This window comes from Rhinolophus hipposideros, assembly GCF_964194185.1.
Source record: "Rhinolophus hipposideros genome assembly, chromosome: 7".
Classification (NCBI taxonomy): Eukaryota; Metazoa; Chordata; class Mammalia; order Chiroptera; family Rhinolophidae; genus Rhinolophus; species Rhinolophus hipposideros.
In genome coordinates, this window is record NC_138053.1 from 86,106,132 (window position 1) to 86,128,028 (window position 21,897).

Sequence of the window (21,897 nt, forward strand, 5' to 3'; positions counted from 1 at the left end):
TTAAAACACCATTTTGCTGTAAGCCCACTTGCTACAGTTATTATTCTGTAACTTTTTCATCACAGATTCCTTAAATTATAACTATGAAAATATTTTTGTCTGCATCCTCACTACCTACTTATTCACCTTCTGAAGCTGTAAAATCTCATTTTCACCCCTACCTTTCCCCTGAGTTTTCTGTCAAAAAGTTATCTAAGACCTCCATGTTGGTATACACAGTTGTACCTTCTCTTTGTGTGGTGATTTAGATCTTTGGCTGTTTTGTCTCTTGTAACTCTGATTTTTCCATATTTTTTTAGTATGCTGTGCTAATTTGTTTGTAATGTTCTAGCCATGTGTCAGTCATCTGCCTTCATTCTTCTTAATCACTATTGCATCTTTAGTTCCACACTTTCTCCTCTGGACTTTTCATGCTCTCCAAAATCCCTAGGAGACATTTTGCCCTCACGTAGATCCAAAATTATTTACATCATGATAATTCTAAAACCTGTATCTTTAGTCGCAAAATTTTCTCAATGTGGAACTACTAACTAGATAAAAAGTTAAGCATATAAAATGTTAAATACGATATTAAAAAAAAAAAAACACAGCAAGAGCAATGAAACCCTTGTCTTTCTAGAAGAATTGCTGTTAATGTAAGACAAGAACTAGAATGATGGTTGATATCTATAGGAATGTAGACATGAAGGAGAATTATACTGATGATAGTGGAATATTAAAGATTGTGATATTTTGATGAAAAGAGCTAGAGGGAGGAACCTATTTAAAATATAACACATTGTACATTATAGATGGTGCAAAATCCCTACAAAAGGAAAAGAAAACATAGAAGCATAAAACAGGTGGAGAATCTAGTCTTGGGCATACGGGAACATTATTTTCTCAAAAACAGAAGGGATTAAAATAAGCATGATTATTTCTATAGAGCCTATGTCATCAACCAAGGAGTAAGCCTGAATTTGTCACCCTCAACATTACGCATCCTTTTATAACATTACTTTTTCCTCATTGAAGTATGCTGCATTTTCCTTCTCCATAATGAATATGATAATACATGTAAAACCTTAAGAGATTCTTGTTAAGGTTATATAGAAAAGGAAAACCTACAGATAAAAAAAAATGCATAAACAATGTATACCACAATTAAATGACTACTTTGGTTAAAAAAAAAAAAGAAAAAGAAAAAGAAAAAGTGGAGGAACCTATTTAAAATATAACACATTGTAGATTATAGATGTAGCTTTAACATATTTTTGAGGTAGCTTTTTATTCACCAAATCATTTTTATATTCTATAATCCTATTCAGAATAACTTTCTATGAATACAAAATAACAAGGTACGGATCAACACATCAATTTTTAATAAGTATCATATTTATTAAACATATGTGTATATATATATATTTGTAAAATATGACTCAAAATTGTTTTGTATTATATACTAAAAATAGTGGTCCATGCTAATGATTAACTGTCGGTGGTCCTATAAAATAAACTGTAAAACATGCATACATTTCTGAATTGTGATAAAACTGAATTCTAATTCAATCGGCTATACTGTATAGACCCAGACTGAGTTATTTACATGCTTTTGTAGAGATATTATATGAATATGATGATCAATATCTTACTTTAAAATTCAGCAATGTGTTTTCATTCCTATAGGAATTAGAATGGTGAAAGCTAGTGGATTTTATGCATAGTAAATTTAGAAAACACTGACCAGGGAATACCGATATTTGCTTGGAAAGATGATGGAAATTTTACATCGTTGACCTGTGGGAAATGAAGAAAAACATGTTGAATTAAAAACAATTATGGTCTAAAAACAAATAGCACATTAACTTGCCTATTTATTCTCACTTATCAACTAAATAATTTGAATGACGTGAGAGAAGAAAACCAAAATGTTGCAATTGAGAAAATGTTGGAATATAGGATTAAATCATTATCCTATTAATCTAGCCCAGTTGCCCCCTCAGTAGATAGATTGATCTGTTGTTCCCTTAAGACTTCATGAAAATTCACATAAACCTACCCTTTAAAGTCATTATTTTCCCAGGAAGCTATATAAGAACCAAGGCTATTGTATTAAAGGGTAACATAAATTTAAGCTGTCTCGTCTGGATTTATAAAATATAGCATCAGAAATCTTGGGTCAAAAATATGAGAGCTTAAATATAAGCACACTCTTCCAATAATATGAATGAATGAGTTACACTAATTTGAACATTCTGACATATGTATATTTTAAATTGTCCTCTGCGGGATATAATGCTCAAATGTAGTGACACAGATTAATTTTTTGCTCAAATTGTGCTGACCAAAATACCCATAGTAGGCTTGTGGTTTAAAATTACATGCTGAAGTTTACCAAGATGATCTCTAGATCTCAGTGGCTGCCGGAAAGATGAAGGTGTGAGTTTATCTCTTACCATTTACTAATCGCATGATTTGCATAAATGACTGAAATAAACTTCAGTTAATCATCTATCAATGGAGATGATAATGCCTACCTTCACATAGTATGATAATCACCAGTATAATTATCAATAATACGTAGTGCCTGAAATAAGGGTTGCAAATTGTTTATAATGGATCTTTAATTCAGAAAAATGTATACTATAAAACATAGTGTATATATTTTTAAATAATTTAAATGAATATTATCCATGAAATCCAGCATTTTATTTTCCCCCTTTTATTCTTATTTTCAATTATGTATCTTACTTTTAATTTTGTGACCAATTTATTTCCAGATACTTCACGATCAGAGGCATCGGCATTCCCATTTTACAGAGTGCCTTTATCCCCAAGATGATACTCTTTGGATGCCATCTTTCCTGTATGCCAGACTTACAATTCTTTCTACTTCTTATCTATTCCATTTTCACCTTTGGCTGTTAACATGGATTTTTTTTTTCTTTCTTTTTTTTTCATGAGAGAGGAAAGATATATGACTTTCACATTGTGCCCTTGGTTTTTTTCAAGTCAATACACTGTATTATTCCAAACTAAACTGTAAAAATCATCTTTCACTTTGAAATATAGATTCATTTTCAATCAAATTATCTTTGGAAAACAAAATAAATAAGCAACAAATGGGGTATATTCCTATTTTTGTTTTGTTTTTTGTTTGTTTTTAATTTATACACATTCTTTGTATATGCATTCAGACTCTAGGAGCTTGCTATAATTGTATGACTCAAACGAAACAGACTAAAAAATACAAACAAAACAGTAAGAGGTTTGTCTAAGAGGAAGAAAAATAATACAATTTTCTAAGTGTCAAAGTGGTTTAGTCACTAGGTGAGTTTTAATACAGAAAACAGAGTTCCAAGACTATATTCTCTTATTCTTTGAAAACTTACATAAGAGACCTTTACTTTCATTTTCTTTTTGCACAAAAGAAACCTTGAAATATGTCTAGGTAATCTCTAGAGATGTATTTTGGGTATGTGTGGAGAGTTTCTGGAACTTTTTGTTAGGATATTAATTTAATATCCTATTAATTTATTAGGATATTAATATTAATATCATTGTAAACAGTATGTGGTTTAATATTATTGGTTAGTATGGCATATTGTGGAATACTGATGTTATTAATAGATATTAAGATAATTTATTATCTACTGAAAAAAGCTTCACTACATGTTTTGGTGGAAAAAAAGATCTTATTCTACTTTTTTTGGGTGAAAATGCAGTGAAGATGGAAGAATCATTTTATCAGTGGAATTGGTCATCATTTTAGGGGCTGTTCATAATGTGAAAGAATCTGGTCCTACTACATATTTCAATTAAATAATGTGGGATGTAATTTAGTAGTGTGTGCTGTAGTACATATACACACACACACAATTGCACACCAATTTATATGCAAATGACATATTTACATATAATACGCATATGTAATATAGAGGGTGCCAAAAATGTATGAGCATTTTAAGATAAACTGTATTAAAACTGTAATGCAATGAATAACACTAGAATTCATTTGATTAATCCCATCTTTTGAGTGAACGTCATACTACACATTGCTACCATAATTCAATTTAACTTTGAAAATTAATACATAGATATCATCTCTTAAAATGTATACATTTTTGGCACCCCCAGTATATGTGTAAATATAACATACAATTATAAATAACCTATAAATATATTTAATATGCAGTATTTGTATATAAATAATATACATATAAAATTTAATTTGAGTCTTACAGTGCTCATTGGCAGTGAATTAAAGTTTCTGATTGCTTATGTTGTTCTGGTTATGAACTTTGAAGATATTTTGAAGAATGCCTTGAATATGAGTTTCTGAGCTAAAGACTTGCACTTTAGCTAATTGACCTACACTGACATCAACTATTTTGAAATGTTAGCACAGAATACTTATTAAGTATGAAAAGGATACTTATTAAGGATTCTTCTGTGTTAAAATAGCCTTCACATAATGTTGGAGGCATTGATTTCAGTAACAACTGCCACCCCCAAAATAAATTGTCTCTGAAACTCTAAGTATCTGTAGTTTCTTATCTTTGAGGATGAACTTGTTTAATCACAACTTTTATAAACAGAGATAAAAGTGGAAAGGACCCCATTCTCCTATGGATTTTGCTTACCCATGATTACTTAAAAACATCATCCCATTTAGTACATTTGACTATTGATATCAATAACTAAAGGGAGTCAAATATATGGTGATGGTAGGAGAACTGACTCTGGATAGTGAATACACAATGTGATACACAGATAATGTATTATAGAACTTTACACTTGAAACCTATGTAATGTTACTAACCATTGTCACCCCAATAAATTTTAAATAAAAAAGATTAATATCAAACAAAGGAATCTTTTACATCTGTTCATAAAAAGTATAAAATTATATTATTTAATTTGATTTGAAATACCATCATTAAAAACTACAGTATGAATCAAGCTATTACGCTTTTTTTATATATATATATTTTTTAGAAGGACTTTTTTTTTTTTTTTTTTAATTGGGGAAAGGGAACAGGACTTTATTAGGGAACAGTGTGTACTTCCAGGACTTTTTCCAAGTCAGGTTGCTGTCCTTTCAATCGTAGCTGTGGAGGTCACAGCTCAGCTCCAGGTCCAGTTGCCATTGTTAGTTGTAGGGGGCACAGCCCACCATCCCTTGTGGGAGTTACTCTTTATAAAATAAAATTAAATTAAAAAAAAACAAACGAACAAACAAAAAAAACTATGAAAACCAAAAAAATAAACTGATTGAAATAGGTAAATATTTAAGGATGTGATGGGAGACAAAAACTTAACTATGTGCCATCCAAAAACTCACAATCTGGTGGAGGGATAGAGAAGGGCGTAGGCAATTTTCATATAATACAGTTAGTAGAAGGAAGCTATAAAAAGTGTGTCCTGTTGGAGGATATAATTGAGGATAGGGTCTAATCTTGACAGAATAGGAAGGTTTATAATAAAATGAACAAGTGATTCTTTTGTCATGTGAAGTAAAGTACGGCAAGAAAAGATGAGGATTATAAATGGAAGGAACGATATGTACAAAGTCTTTGTAAAGCAGCTCAAACCAGTGGATTTGGTACTCTGTAATGAGCCAGTGGTTCCAGATGGGGTGTAGCTGGTGAAGGATGAAGCCATACAGGTAAGCATGGAAAAGAGTCATGCAGTATGTGAGTATCAGGAAGAGGTCTACAACGAAAGATAAAAAAGTTTTTCTTTTTTTATTTTGGTACTGCTAAAATCTGATTTGGGATTCAGAAAAGTCATTCTTATGGTAGAGTGCAGTAATAATTAGAGAGGAATAGACAACTTAGAGTTGGGGATATATTAGCAATTCAAACAGGATATGATAATGGTTTTAACTGAGATAATGATAGTTAGATGGAGAAAAAAATAAATGGATTCTAAACTATTATGATCATTGAAGTTGGGATGTGGTGCTTCCTTGGTTATGACTAATGAGGGAGAAGGAAAAATCAAGAGGGGCACGGGGTTGTAGTTTAGGAAACAGGATGGATTGTAATAATGCCTCTCACTAAAATATATAATTCTAAGAGGAGATATTATGGAGAGACAGGATGGATAATTAGTCATTTGGATAATTGTCATTTTTGAATTTGAGATGTCAATGGCTCCTTCAAAGGGATATATCATTAGGCTGTTGAATATAATCTGTGCATTGATGGAAAGTCTAGTGAGAGAGCTTGGCTGATTTTTTTTTTTTTTCCTAGTGGCAGTCTCTAAACAGGAACATAATTGAAGCCAAAATTTCTAATTTTCTCTTTATTTAGGTTTAGGTAATTGACCATACCCAGGTATGAATAAAATTGTAGCATTTTTTTAAATTAAAGTTTATAGGGGTGACAATGGTTAGTAAAGTTACATAGGTTTCAGGTGTACAATTCTGTAATACATCATCTATACATCTGATTTATTTCCATATTTGCTGCTTTGTATAACCTATATTCAAATTCTTGTTAAAAATTATGGGTAGAGAATCTTTCAACTATATTGATTATTACTCTTAAATGTACTTTTCAAAAGTTTTTTGGTTAAATAATCAACACTCGATAAGCAGGTATAATTTTTTTTTTCTCTATTATCAACACTTGCTACTGTCAGTCTCTCTAATCTTGGGGGCTTTATTTTGAATATCTTTTAAATATACTTATCAGATTATTGTTTTTACATAGAAATTGACTTCAGTAAATTCTCATTACTGTTTAATGGAAAACAAAATATCATTTGGGGAGTCTCAGCTTTAAAAAAAAAAATTCCCAGGTTCAAAAATTGCAAACATTTAAAAACCTTTCTGAAACATTCATTGTAATCGGTAGGTCAGAAAATTAAAATTAATCAATTCACCTTGAATATCATGTAGGTGGCATTTTTATGTCAGTGACTACAAATCAGGGTAGTGGGAAGATTAAGAAAATGAGAGCTAGTGTTATATGATGACTCTCACCATTGCACTTCAGCTAAGTATTAATTAGACAATTTTTAAAAGTTTAGTTTCTAGCCTAAATAATAGGAAAGTGAACCCTTGACATTCCAACATTACAGAGCTGTTGTAAAGAGTAAAATTAAAACAAAGAGATTATGCTTATGAAAGCATTTTGTAATATTTAACTATGTTGTATGCAGAAGTATTATTATAGTGTTGACTTTGCTCTTGTTTTTCAAGGCTCATGATTCATTAGATCAGTCTGTTTATTGTAGTTGATTCCCTGACTGTAACTAAATTTATTTTTTAAAACACTTAAAAAACTCCTCTGCCTATGATTTTATCTCAGGCAACACTGATTAGAATTTGAGCCTCTTTTATTTATTTATTTATTTTTTTCTTAAATAGTGAGTTCCTATCATTGGCCTGCTTGAATTTTGGTTGGAGACCAGCTCTTTGCTTCTGGGTTATAATGTGTGAAAGCTTTTGAGGTTTCAGAAAGATGTGCCAACAAAATATTTTTAGAAGGCTGAATTGGTATTATAAAAAATCTGGAGAGTCTTACTTATTTTTAAAAGCATTTTTACATATAGATTTTTTTTCAATTTTTTTTCAATTTTTTTTCAATTTTTTGATTCCCAGTTCTATACACTTAAGCTACCGAAGAGGTAAAAGCAATGAAGCCAGTAAAACACAGAAAGTATCCTTAGAAAATAAATTGCAACTAGCTTGTAAGTAAAATGACTGTTATATGTTTTTGACAAATATAAGATGATGCAAGGTATTTAACTTTAAAATATCCTTCATAGACAAACACTCACTTGCACATTTAATAGTTTGCAATGTCTTGTAATTGGTAAAACACCATGCTGGTTATTACGAATGCACAAGGCAAATGTAGAAATACTGGAATGCTTCTAATTGCAAAGTTATTTCTTCAAACACATTCCTCCTTTGTAATTATTCTTTCTTTGCTAATTTCTGCAGGTATTGTACTGTATAATCCATCATGCTAAAGGTCTAGTCATTACATTGATGCATGAGATTCATTTTACTGGTTAGAAAGGCATGGCTGTTACAGAAGTTTTAATCAAATACGTAATTTAGGCAAGTATGTAAGAACACTTTTTTTACACATTAATGTCTTTCTGTGATGCTACTTCTACATATTTTAGGTAAGAAAACAAACAAACAAAAAGAGCAGAAACAGTAGGCTGCTTCATGAGAAGGATAAAATAAACTTGGAGATGTAAAGCCAAGTTTCTGTTCTGACATCACTGAAATGAATGTTGGAGCTTGTAGTTTATAGAAAGGCATAGAGATTGTAGAAGATACAGGAAACACTGAAAAGTGAACCAACCGTTTTATTCTAGTGCAAATTCTACCCTTATAATAGGTGAGCTTCTTTAAGCTACCTATCTGAATTTCCTCAACTCAGTATGAGCGATTTGGATAGCCAGGCTTCAAGACATTTGATTTGATTTTAAAAATTGTGTATATATACAATTTTGTGAATATATATGTCTATATATAAATACATATGAACATATCTATGTGTTTTTGTATATAAAATATATAAAATTATATATATGTAATTTCTAAGGCTAATAACAGAATAACATGCATGACAAAAATTTATTTTAGTATTATTGTTCTTTTAAATACTCTAATTGCTTTCCTTCTTCAAAGCTAGACATTTATCCACCAGAAGGATTTCAAAACAGTAACATAATATAGTTTAATAATATATCTTAGTGTATTATATTTAATTATACAGTCATTATCATTTAATAGCCATTTAATAAAAAAAACGAGGCTGACTGAGTTAAGTGATACACCCAGGGTACCCCTCTAATTGCTGACTCAGTAATAATAAGAACAATGGCAGGTACCTATGTTTCAACATAATATCTTACCACTGTAACATATTTCCTTTTTCTCTTACTTGTTTTATGCTAGCAATGAAAATCTAGTGGTGCTACCAAGATTGGCAAATGCATGGACTGTACTAATTTCTTGGAATAAATGATGAATTACCATGCTGCCTCCTGGTCTTCACATGGCTGGACATACATTAATTCTATTGAGGTACTTCCATTTATGATTGAGATTGCTCTGCAATCTTTCATTAACATTATTTTGGGTCTGATTCTGAATAGTGTGTTTTTTACCCTGGTTATGCCTGTTATAATTCCTATAGGGACTGTGGTTGATTAAAAATATCTGTTTCTAGAGCACAATGAAATGACTTCTAAATGAATGAAGCCTTTGATTATCTTTTAAGTGTATCATCACACGTTGAACTGTTCAAAAAGTTAAAGTGTCTCTCCAGGGATTGCACTGAATAATTAATTTTTTGTAGTGGACTCCTTGGTTGGAAAAACCTACTTTATTACCTAATAGTTGTGTGACCATGGCAATGTTACTTAAAATTCTCCAGGCTTCCTGTGCCCACATGTAAAGTGCATACACTATTATCAGCTTCCTACCATGGCCATAGCAAATTACCAAAAAATGGTGGTGTAAAAGCATTTACTCACAGTTCTAGAGGCCATGCATCTGAAATCTAGATGTCAGTCAATAGGTTCCTTCTGCAGGCACTTGCAGAGAATCTGTTCCGTGTCTCTATGTGGCTCTCTGTACTCTAGTAGTCATGCCTCCTTTGAAGGTTAGCATATGATTTCAGCTGAGAAACTCTATCATCCCATTTTCTCGCTCTAGAATCGCAGAAGACTGACAACCTTATTTCATTCTATCCCATCTGTTTCCCTTTCAGCCTAAGTCGGTGATGTTTCTAGTGGAATAGCATTCTTAAAAATTTTGAGTCTCCTGTGGTATGTTGAGGGAATCTAGCCACTAGAAAGAGCTTTGTGTGCAATCCTTTATAAACCCTGTCTCTATTTCTGGATTCTACCTCCTTTATCCTACCTCCAGAGCATACTTTGCAATAGTTATTTCCTAATTTTTGCATCCTTTACCATCTGGATAGGCAAAGAATCTCCCATATCAAGTGCTGTTTCCTTCTTGCTTAACACTTCCTTCCTCAGTTATCTCCTCTCACATTTTACTATAAGCAGTAAGTAAACTACTTTCATCACTTTCCTTAGAAATGTCTCAGATAGTTATCAAAGCTCATCACTCATAACCCTCAGTAGGACACCTAATTGGAGAAAATAATTCAGCTGTTTTCTGACACCTTACAACGATCACCTTCCCTCCAGTTTACAGTAACCTGTTCCTCATTTCATTGTGTGACTCACCAAAACAACTTAAATGGTTTCATCTCTACCGACATCTGTTAATGACAATTTGTATTCTCTAAGATGATAGAAGCTTTCTCTATGGTGTTCTTCACTTCCTTCCAAAACCTCCAGAATAGTCTTTAACATCCATGTTTCTGCCAACCATTTCTTCACAATCACACCTGCTCCCAAATTCCTCCAGCCTCCATTACCGAAAAAACAAAGCCACATCTGCATTTTTAGGTGTTTCCGGTGCTTGTTACAACAGCACCCTACTTCCTTGGTGCAAAATCTGTATTCATTTCCTAGGGCTGCCATAACAAATAGCCACAAAATACATGTTTTAAAACAACAGAAGTTTATTCTCTCAAAGTTCTAGATGTCAGAAGTTGAAAATCAAGTATTGGTAGGGTTGGCAAGATTGGTTCTTCCTGGAGGCTCTGAGGAAAAAACCTGTTTCATACTTCTTTCTAGCTTCTGGTGAATGAGGAAACACTGACATTTCTTGGCTTGTTGAACCATTGCTCTAATCTCAGCCATCTGCACACATTTTTTTTCCCGTGGCTCCATATGTCCACATGTTCTAACCCTCTCTGTGTCTATGTGTATTTGAATCTTCTGTCTCGTGTAAGGACACTCTCGTTGGATTTATAGCCTTCCCTAATCTGAGATGATCTTACCTCGAGATCCTTACTTTAATTGGATCTGCAAAGACTCTTTTTCCAAATGAGTTCACTGTCACATATTTTAGAGTCTAAAACTTGGGCATATCTTTTAGGAATTCAACCCATTATGTGATAGTATGAAAATTAAATAAGGTATTATAGCATTTGGCATGCAATATACCTCAATAAATGGTATATGTAACCAGTGTATATCAGTAATTTAGTTCAGTGCTATCATATTCCTACCATTGCTGTCAAAATATAATAAAAATATTACAAAACTATTATAAAATGTAACTCACCTGTATTATATAACAAAATACATGTTGTTAAACTTAAATGCTGAATTCAGAAAAGGAAGGCATCAGTGATAGATTACAAAGTTTCAGTGAGTGATGATCTTTACAGAAATAAAAAGTAGACTTTGTGGTTTTTAGTGAATGGGGGAAAATGTGATTGAGGTGGGTTGCTTTAAGTGGTAGATCTTAGTTTGCAATTATAGTTGTGGTTATTAATTTCAAAATATGCCTGTACTATTGAATGGATTTCATGTAGAGAAGAAAAGTTCCACTGATGTCCAGAAATTAACAAAAGATCAAAATAGTTGGATAACAACTTGTTTACTTAATCATTTAGTTTGCCTAATTTCTTAGTTATCATTAGGCTTGACTAGAAATAACAGTGATCACAGATAACAAGATCTTTACAAAATATAACTATATTTTTTTTCATGCAAAAATTCAGATGTGTATAAATACACAAAATTCTTTACTTTATCTTGTCCCATCTTATGTTGCCTCCATTCCCAAGGGCAACTCACTTCCAAGTTTGCTTATCCACCATAGCCATATCATTTACATTCCAGACATCAGGGAGGAACAGTTCCAAAAAGGGACAAAAGTGGGAAGGTCTCATTTAAAGAATGTTCTTGGAAGGTACGTATACCACTACATAATTCCCATTGGGCATAACTTTTGGACATAGCTACACCAAGCACCAAGGCTAGAAAAAACGGTACATGGACAGCAAAATATGTGACAGTCTAATTATAACAAAGAAGTGAAAATAATATATCAGGTTTGTGCCAGAAGCTATCGGTTTAGAAACTTAACTACATGAGCATGCCATTCATATTTGTATTGTGCACATTCAACCTCTCTCCTACCAGGGAAAAAAAATCCTAAAGCCCCAAATGGTTTCTTCATTCAATTGAACCTCCAAAATCTCGGTATCAAATACAGTTCCTTCTGTTAGGTCCATACATAGCTCTTTGTTGTAATGTGACCTCTGTAAATAATGACCTACATTAATTAAAATAAATAAATAAATAATAAAAAAATAAAAATAAACAAAAACAATAACCAACTGAATTTAAAAAAAAATCAGAATGTTTCACCCAGAGAACAAATTGTAGGTCTCTAACTGCTGGAAAGGGTGAAAGTATGTGATTTCTTATTAGTTACAGTTATGAGATTGAAATGGTGTTCTCTAATTCGGAAGTAATAAATTTAGGCGTCTGCATACAAATGATTAAAACAAGAGTCCTTGTTCCTTGGTCAGGCCAGTAAAGTTCTGGTATAGTGGGGTCAATCAAAGATCATTGTACATTTTTTTACAAGTTTGCATTTTTAAATTAAGTTTATTGGGGTACATTGGTTAATAAAATTACATAGGTTTCAAGTGTACAATTCTATAACACATCATCTGTACATTGTATTGTACGTTCACCACCCAAAGTCAGTTCTCCTCCCATCACCATATATTTGACCCTCTTTACCCTTTTCTACCTGCCCTCCTCACCCTTTGCCCTCTGGTAACCACTAAACTGTTATTTGTGTCTATGAGGTTTTTGTTTCTTTTTTCGTTTGTCTTGTTCCTTTGTTGCTTTCAGTTTTATATCCCACATATGAGTGAAGTCACAAGGTTCTCAACTTTTTCTGTCTAACTTATTTCACTTAGCAAAATAATCTCTAGATCCATCCATGTTCTTGCAAGTGTTGGAGAGGTTGTGGATAAAAAGGAACCCTCATAACACTACTGGTGGGAATGTAAATTGGTACAGCCACTATGGAAAACAATACGGAGGTACTCAAAAAATTATGAATAGAATTACCATACAACCCAGCAATACCTACTCCTGGGTATCTACCCCAAAAATCTATAAACATTTATCCATAAAGATATATGTCCCCCAATGTTCACTGTAGCATTATTCATGGTGGCCAACACATGGAAACAATCAAAGCGTCCCTTGATGTATGATTGGATAAAGAAGATGTGGTATAAATACAGTTGCAGATCATTATATTTTAATCAATTTTGTTTGTTATAATCATTGTAATAAAACACAGCAGTCAGTTTTAACATTTCCCATATAAGTACTATTCCAGGTAAAAAAAAAATTTGCCTTACACCTGCAAATAAAAATTTTAGTAATGTGTCTCTAACACATTCAGTATACAATTGCAGTAAAGTAATGAGTAACCCATTTCAAAATCTGCATTCAGCAAAAGGAAGAATGGGAAACACAAGTCAGTGATTCGACTGGGAAGGTATCGACGTCTCCTTGCCCGGGCACTGTAGTTAATTCCTGTTAGACCATCTGCTAGTGAATGGATTTGCTTTCTGGCAGGAATTACCTTTTTCATCATCCTCTGTGGCCTCTGGATCCCTCTTTCTGGAAGGTTTCTATTTATCCATTATAATCTCTGTCCACATGTGAAGTTGGCAATAAAACAGATGTCCTTTTTAGAACCTGAATGGCAATTTCTAAGATGACAATTATATTGATGTAGGTTCATTGGCCGAAGGAATGTTGTGAGGGGTTGCAGACTTGGCTTGGGATATTTTATTTGTTTTCATTTTCTGCAACACAATTCTCAAACAAAAACAAAGCAAAACAAAACAATGAAAACAAAACACTTCTTATGTTTTTGCTCTTTGTCATATTCATCAAGTCTGCAACTTGGAAGACTGTGAGTTGTTACCCTAACTTATAGATAGATGATAGACAGATAGGGAGATGGTTGGAGACACACACACATGTGCACATGCACACACACTGGCAGAAACACCAGATAGTGATCAAAGACAAAAGAAAAGAAAATTAAAAAAAAAAAAAAACATTTTACTTACTCACAGAATGCCTAGTGCTGTTGCTGTTTCCCCATAACCTAACCCTTCATGGGGAGTTGTAATCAAACCCAAATGTACCATGAGTGTATAGCGTGACCTGCCCCACAGGAGAGGAACTCCCAAATTATGAATCTTGAAGCGTCTGTAGGTGCTGACACATCTCCACCCCTCTGGAGTTCGGAGAAAGAGCATATCTTTCATTCTGTATAAACAGGTCTTCTCTTGGGGGAGGAGGAGAAATCCTATAACCAGGAATGTAAACTTTGTCTCCTAGGGAGATAAAAAAGGCTTTATTATCCTTTGAAATGGAACAGATGTCTCTGGTGAAAGGAGAAAAAAGGCTCCATGTATCTACCACCTTAAGCATGCAAAGATCAGATGGTACTGTGGGAAAAGAAAAGAGACATTCCCTATCATTATAGCATGCAAATTTCTGTTAGTAGGTCTAGGCCCAGCAGAAACACCAAGAAATCCAGAGAGGATTGCCTTACAAAAACACCAGTCATCTTCACAGAGGAAATTTTTAAGTCTGAAGATGTACATGGTTTGGGTTCCATTCACAGCCCCATATATCCTAATTTTGTGATTGATAACTAGGAATCATTTTATTTTTCATTAAATTTATGGAGTGACATTGGTTAGTAGAATTATATCGATTCCCTTTATTTATTTATTTATTTATTTATTTATTTATTTATTTATTTATTTATTTATTTTTTCAAGCATACAAATCATTTTAAACAGGGAGATGATGTGAAGCAGCAATCCAACTCAGTTCTTTTACTCAGGCTGGTTTTCATTGTTTAGCTAAGAACCCAAATTGGCAGGTGCTGGACAAAGAGCTGAGGTGTAGCCTCCTGTTCTGCTAAGGCTACACCTTGAGAACCGGTGCTTAAAGCTACTTCACTGCCAGATACAGCACTGGCTGATTTTTCAACTCAGCAATGTGCTGCATAATTGGACTGCTGTTAGTAAGTGGATGCTGCCTTCAGAAGGCATTCCTTTACATACCTGCATTCCACTGCCTCTCTCTCACACGTGGTTATCTATATTCTGAGTTATTGTCTTGTGAGACTGTCCTTAGAGTGGCAAGAGTAGTTGATGCACAGTATATTTGACTGTCTTCGTATTAGTTTCCTAGGGCTGCTATAAGATGGTACCACTGCCTAGGTGATTTAAACAACAGAGATGTATTCTCTTACAATTCTGGAGGCTGGAAGTCCAAGGTCAAGGTGTGAGCAGGGTTGACTTTTTTTGAGGCCTCTCTTCTTTGCTTGTAGATGATAGACAGCTGTCTTTTCAATTGTGTCTTCCTACGGTCATCTTTCTCTGTGTCAGTTTCCTAATTTCCTCTTATAAGGAAACCAGTTAGATTAGGGACAAAACTAATTACCTCATTTTAAATTAATGACCTCTTTAAGGACTTCATCTTCACATACAGCCATATTCTGAAGCACTAGGCGTTAGTACCTCTACATGCACATTTTAGAGAAACTATTTTAGCCCATAGCGATTTCTTAATACTTCTTCTTATACAACCTCACAATTACCTGATCAGTCTTATTTATCAGAGAGAAAAGGGAATGTATATGGTATTTTGCTACTGCATTATAATTTCATAATGTTAGTCCTTGCCATCTGCTTCTGGACAACTTCCATGAAGCCAACGGAATGTTTTGTTACTTGGGGTAAAGGAGTTCAAATTTTTTAAAATTGTATCAGATGGGATTAGGTTTATAGGTAAATGACAAAGATCTCCATTTAAAAGTCATGTGAATAAAACACACAATTCTCACTGAAAGTTTCTGAAGCAGGTGTTTCAGGCTTATAAACTTGCTCAACTCCATATGGCCTAAGGGGTACAGGTTCTTTTTATCTTGTCACTCCTTTACTGTTGCGCCCAGTGCAACACGGGCAGTGAGGGTGCGAGACGAGGCAGGCGGCTTTGGGTTAAGTTTTCAAGAAAGAAACAAAGACTTAATGCAGTTAACTCTCAGAAGGCCAGGGTTCTCACAGTTCGGAAAGACTGGAGCCCAGAATAAAGCCGAGTGGAGGTTTTTATTGATAAGTATACAAATACAAGAAAGTAACATTGTTCCTTACACGGTCTATGAGACTCAGACATTATAGCAGAAAAATGTTTATTCCAATCACCGTTTGTCAACAGCCAAAGCACAAACTCCCATGATGTCTTAATTACGGTATGTACCCTCTCAGAGTCAAGTCTCTCTCATATTGCAACGGTTCCGTTGAGATAACTGGAGAGAATGCATCTTTATTGTCCTCATGACTTCTCTCTCAATCAGGTGAGAGAGGAAGCCAGAGTCAGCAATGGCTTTTCCCATGCAGGAGGGCAGGGGAGACAAGGCTCCTTTTTGGATTTTCTAAGGCAGCTCATTGGGGGTCCCCACTCGGTACCTCCTGGCTTGCGTTGTTCCCCTGTGGGGAATCTTACTCGTCTTTGGCTGCAAACCATCTTTTGGGGACCAGACAGAGAGACATAAGGTGTAAAACGTAGAGATAAGCAAAGTCCTAAAAAGGCACAGTCTCACAGACTTTTCTTTCCTAGGCTGCTGTGTGACTACACTTTACTAGTGGCTCTACTTCTAAGTTTGACACTGTGTCTGAGTTCCAACCACTGGGAAAGATGAAGGGTGAAAGTGATTTCACCTTTATGTTTTCAAAGAATATTTGTGGAATCTGCCGTATGGTAATTTTACTTGTATTCCATTGGCTGTATTGTAGTAACAGAGCCACACCTAGTTGGGTGACCAAATGCCCAACTGATGAAAAGAAGGATGAATATTGAATGTAGGGAGGCAACCAGCAGACTTGGATAGACTGAAATTAACATGCATGTGGAAGAAGAGAGAAAAAACAGTGATTTTTCATGGTAATGCCATGTTGACCCAGAGAAAACTTAAGGCAATTAAGAGAGAGTTTATGAGTCATTTAAGAATACAAAAGCTAATGGAATTATTTTAGGATATGTGGCAGAAACCAGTGACTGGAGAAACTTTTGATGCAACCAGGTTTCATAGTCTCCATTGCCTCCTAATGCCTCTTTTCAGGCATTTCTATGCTCACGTCTGTATACCAGAAACACTGAAGAGAAAAATTACATTTTTCTAACTATATTTATATGGTTATTTTGGTTCCAGTGATATTTTGACATGGATCCTTTCTGGAGTATTAAAAAAAAATGAAAGAAATTGAAAAAAAGCAATAAAAATTCCAGATTAAAGAAACCCTACAAAATGTATACACCAGTCATCATTAATACAAATGAAATTCAGTTTCTGTTAAGAATCCAGGAGGAAGAGGAGGATAAAGTGGATTAATGCTGAGATAGGAGGTGAAGAATCAAGTAAAAGATGGAGCTGGAGTCAGGTGCTATCTGGAAGACAAACTACAGAACCCCACTGCATCTCTCATCTTAGTCTCCTTTACCTGCTCATTCTCTTCTGATAGCATGTGGAATTCTGGAATACTCCAGAGCAAGTCTGAACCCTTTATTCTCATTTATTGAAACCATTTTTAACAAGATACCTCAAGCCCTCCATATCTTTAAATGTCATTGATGTGTCAATACTCCTTACAATTTATCCATGATTGGCATTTCTGATTGTTAGACCCAAGTATTAAATGGCCTATATTACACTCCCACTTATATTAGAGGCATCTCATATTTTATATGTCCAAAATTAAAATGTTGATCCTCAGCTCCAGATAACAAAACATTTTACGTCAGCTGAGATAGTCCAGTGCCTCAAAGAAGCAGAGCCCAAAGTAAGATTACATGTGAAAGGATTTCATTAGAATTTATTAGTCTCCTGTGGCTGCCATAACAAAACTACTGTAACAAATTGGTGCCTTAATAAGATAAATTTATTTTCTCAGTTTGGAGACCAGGAGCCTTAAAACAAGATGTCAACAGGGCCTCATTCTCTCTAGACGCCTGCATTTGGCATCTGCCAGTTTCTGTTGGCCTTCAGCATTTCTGGTTTCTTTATGTTGTAGTCGCTTCACTTCAGTCTCTGCCTTTTTGTAACATTGCTTTTTCCTCTTCTCTGTGTCATTTTGTCTTTTGTCTGTCTCTTATTACCTTCTACCTTTATGGAATAAGGACACTTGTCATTGGATTTAGAGCTAATCTAGAATAATCTCCTTATCTCAAATTTCTTAACATTGTTAAATCCACAGAGACCTTTGTGTTTTTTGGTTGTTTGTTTGTTTTTGTTTGTTTGTTTGTTTTTTCCTAATAAAGTGGGTCCACGGTTAGGATGTGGAGATACCAGGTTGGGTGCCATCATTGTGCTTACTACCTCAAGAAGTAAACATGTGAGGGAAAATATCTTGCCGGTAGGTGATTTTGAAAGTAAAAATCTCTCCCTAATAATGGAGAGTGGTTGAGAAGTGTGTGTGCAAGAGTTGTAAACCATGGAAACAGTATGAGAAAGGTCTTCTGAAGCAATCTATCTGCCATACTTGATCTATCTCTAAAATCACTGCCCACACTCACATCAGCATCACTTCTCATCTAAACTACTATATCTAACTCTTCTTCCTACTCCCCAATAGTCTAGATTATACACTGCACTTTCTGTTGTACTTTTAATAAATTCCAAATGTCTCTGTTCTACAAAGACCTGAATGGATAAACCCTAGATACCGCTCTGATATCAGTATTGTAATGGTAAAAGCACTAATACATAACAGTTATTTATGTAACCACACTTAACGATCGTGGTACTATGTGTTATATATGACTAAGCACTTTAAAAATAGTTATGAATATGACTGAATCCTCAAAAAACATTATTTTGTATAACAGATAAACACATTAAGACAGAATGACTTTTAGTATCTTGTCCATTAAAAGCCAGTAATGATGCAAAAGCAGTTGAGATATAATGCGGCTCAAACAGGTGAATGCCTCATATCAGATGTATTTATTGCTGTTAAAAGATTGGAGGATGCAGTATAAGTGTAATTATGAGGTTTCTTAATATTCAGATTTGAGTAAAATTAATGAACACAACTAGAACCTTCTCAGCAGACTGGAAGGCACCCTCTGTTCAGGCAGACTGCACAGAGCAGGGAACCCACAGGAGGCTCAGTCATCCATGCCAGGTTTCTCCCCCAAACACTATTCATTCAATCTCCCTTGTTTTCCTAGTGCAGACTGAATGAAGTGGGACGAGAGCCTGATTTTACCCAAATAAATGTCCCTTGATGTGGAAACATGAGTGTCTCCATCTTACACTGTCCTGAGGCTCTTCAGTCCCTTCCCTCTTTGGTGATTGTTGTTGCCACCCCTTGCTGAATTCTCAGGTTCTAAAACTAAATTACTTGAAGTTGTAGTCATTGTATTATTGTTATGGGACAAAAAAAAAAAAAAAGCTTGCTGTTTGATAAAGAGCGATTCTGTTTTTAATTTTAAAGTCTATACAATATGGACACATTTTCTTTCTCTAGGTTTTCTGCTATTGTCACTCTTATTTGATTGGCTTGCATTGATACTGGCGTTTATGGTGTACGTGTTTGAATCCTTACATGCTTTCTATTTGTAGCTCTGAATTGCGCAGAGAAATCAGAACATGTTTTAAACAATTTTTTCAGTAAGGAATAGACATTTTATATTGATTATTTAGGAGGGACACTTAATTTGAAATGTATTTCATGTAATATAGTTACCCTTTCAATGCATAATTATAAAATGTTTAATCTGTGGGCGTAAAGATGAATGGGCATGAAAGTGAAAGTCTTCATTTATTGATGTTGGATAAGAGGAGGAGTAAGAGTTTGGAAACTTTCCTCCCCATGAGACTCAACATAATTAAAATAAAGCTTGGTGAACCTGAATTTTGAAATTTTGATGTGGGAATATATATATATATATGGGAGTATATCTATCTATCTATCTATCTATGTATATCTATCTATCTATCTATCCATCTATCCATCTATCTATCTATCTATCTATCTATCTATCTATCTATATACGGTATATTGTATACTAAATACATATATACTATATATATAGTATATATACATACTAAAATATATATATACTAAAATATATATATATACTAAAAATATATATATATATATATACTAAATATATATATATACATATATATACTAAAATGGCTCGTGTTCAATATATATTTCTTGAATAAATTAATTAGTAACAATGATTATAAATTACTTTGGATAATCTTGTTTTGCTTTTGGATTTTGAACAAGAAGTTCCTACTACTTGAAATGCCTTTCTCTGATACTTGCTACTTACACCTCAGGTTTCATTTTGAATGTCACTTCATATGGTGGACATCCCAAACAATACCAAGTGCTCTTTTGCAACACTCTGCACTGAAGTCTATCGTAAATACCCAGAACTCTGTTCCTAGTGCTACCATAGAGTGACTTCCCTCTGTTCCTAGTTCTCTCATAGAGTTGCAACCCTCTATAACTAAAGCTGCCATAGAATTCAGTATCATCCCAACCAAGCAAGGTGTAATCCAACACTGCATCTTTAGTTACTAGACATTTTTTTTTCTTTTTTTTTCCCCCACATCAATATTTGAGTCATGTTCTTAAGGTCAAGATATTAAGGCTGCTATTTTTAAATTCCCACAGTCTTTGCACATACCTTATATTTATGATTGTAGATTCAAAAGTACTATGCTGGAATGATTTATATATAGCCTCATGTGATACTTTTCATGCAAGTAGTGTATGCCCTTGTGTTCTTACTCATGATTTTGTCTTTCTCACTATTAATATAGGAACAGTCAAGCCAGCTGTTGTTCTAAATCTAAAGGATGTCATTTTTTTTTAACAAGTTAAAGAAGTTAACTGTGTGTGTGTGTGTGTGTGTGTGTGTGTGTTTGTGTGTGTATATGTGTGTGTGTGATATATGGGTTTTTGGAATTTTCCAGGTAATATTATGTTACAAAGATTAGATTTAGATGTAAGATGCCTATATTCAATTATTTTAAAAATCATAGGTATAGATAGATATAGACTAATTATACTTAATTTCTTTAAAATTTATATGAAAGAAACTTAAGAGATTATGTTATGCTGTCATAGACAAAAAAATTGTGATCATGTGAAATAAATTGAAATACTATTATAGAACTAGTTTTATACTTACTTGCTATTTAAATAAAAAGGGTTTGGAATCACAAGTTTCAATTTGGCTAATTTTATTATTATAAATTCAAAAATGGTAAGCCACAGTTTACCTGATAATAAGTGCTAATTTAAAGATAAGGAAATATAAATCCCATTGACAAAATTTATTTTTAGATTACTATTTTTGAACCCTAATAATAAGTATTAAAATATGTGCTGAATTTAATTGCACACAGGTCTAGAGGGTCGACAAATGTATCCTAGTGTCACGACACGCGTTTCCTCTGATAATAAGTTTTTCATGATTTTTCAGTAGTTTTTAGGCAAGCACAGTTACAGGTATTTGCAGAAAAAGGCTAAATGGTATATATCTCCAAGGTGCATGAATGTCTATGAATCTATATCAAAGCAATACCTATATCTATGTTTTTATCTATATGGTCTTTAATAGTCATTTTTATCTCAAAAGTGATTCAGACTATGTTATTTATCAAATGCTATAAATCATGGCATGATGTAGTTTCTCTTTTACATAAACTTAATTGTTTGTAAAGGAATATAATTTAAGTCGGTGACCTCACCTATATTTTACTTGTATACCAAAATGCCTTTCTTTTCTTGCCTATATTGTTATTTAAAGTAGAACTTACTTTCACTTGAATAAGAAAATTGTTTACCCTTTTACTTAAGTAAAATGATGAAGACTCTCTATTCTTTAAATTAAAGTTATAGCCTCAGTATGACTGTACATGGATCAAAATTT

At 33.6% G+C, this 21,897-nt stretch overlaps 1 protein-coding gene across 5 annotated transcripts in view; it reads left to right on the forward strand.

Annotated features, from left to right (window-relative positions):
- The window catches only part of CDH12 (cadherin 12), an 880,529-nt gene that overhangs the window by 365,928 nt on the left and 492,704 nt on the right, over nucleotides 1-21,897 (forward strand). The window contains exon 3 of one of the 5 annotated variants that reach the window (XM_081053550.1): nucleotides 8,909-9,037. The exons of the other annotated variants lie outside the window; for them this stretch is intronic. The gene's annotated coding sequence lies outside the window, so the exon portion shown is untranslated. The remainder of the gene's footprint in view (nucleotides 1-8,908; nucleotides 9,038-21,897) is intronic. 5 annotated transcript variants of the gene reach the window in all.